Below are 792 nucleotides of genomic sequence, written 5' to 3' on the forward strand. Positions count from 1 at the left end.
GAGGATGCTGAGCCGGGACACCCCGTCCGCTCCTCCCCGGCCAGAGAAGATGCTGGGAGTGAGCCGAGGGGGAATTCGGAGCAGAGCATCTCAAAGGGCTTGTGGTTGGGAGGACATCTGTAGTGGAGGCCTGGCAGTGGTAATTGCAAGCTTCGGCAGCGTTGTTAGTCACTGGGATGTTTGGAAGCTCATCACTAAACTACTTGATTTTTTTTTAGGTTATTTAATCAATCCTGGGTGAAAGGTTTGCCTCTTGTTATCCATGGCATCTTCTTGTTACTAACCTGTTAGAATTCTTTATAAATTAGTTCTAATTGTTGTTACTACCCTGTTCGATCCATTTATAATTTGGTGCTAATTTCTGATAATTGCACGGGTTCTCTGCAATGGCAGGGTGGGTTGTACGGAGAGGTTTCTGCTGGGAAATGAGCACTTGAGCCCTCGCCGGCATGAGCCACAGGCAGAGGAATGCTGGTTAACGAAGTTCAGCTCACACACGTGTTCCTGTGGTTTGGCGTTTCGGCCAGCTGGCCCTGGAGATGGCAGGGATGGTAAAAGATCGTCTTCAACTCTGTCCTCTTCCCTTCCCTTCCCTTCCCTTCCCTTCCCTTCCCTTCCCTTCCCTTCCCTTCTCTTTTTTCCTGGGGTCGTAGTGCTCTAAAAGCAGATACAAAGCAAACCAGGGAGTCTTCCAGGGAGAAGTCAATCAATTCTTTTCTGTGACGGTCCTCTTCAAAGGTCTCCTTCAGTCCAAATTTAAAATAATTTATTTATTAAAATGATTTTTTAATT

This window comes from Pterocles gutturalis, unplaced genomic scaffold, assembly GCF_000699245.1.
Source record: "Pterocles gutturalis isolate BGI_N339 unplaced genomic scaffold, ASM69924v1 scaffold35616, whole genome shotgun sequence".
In the NCBI taxonomy this organism is placed as follows: Eukaryota; Metazoa; Chordata; class Aves; order Pterocliformes; family Pteroclidae; genus Pterocles; species Pterocles gutturalis.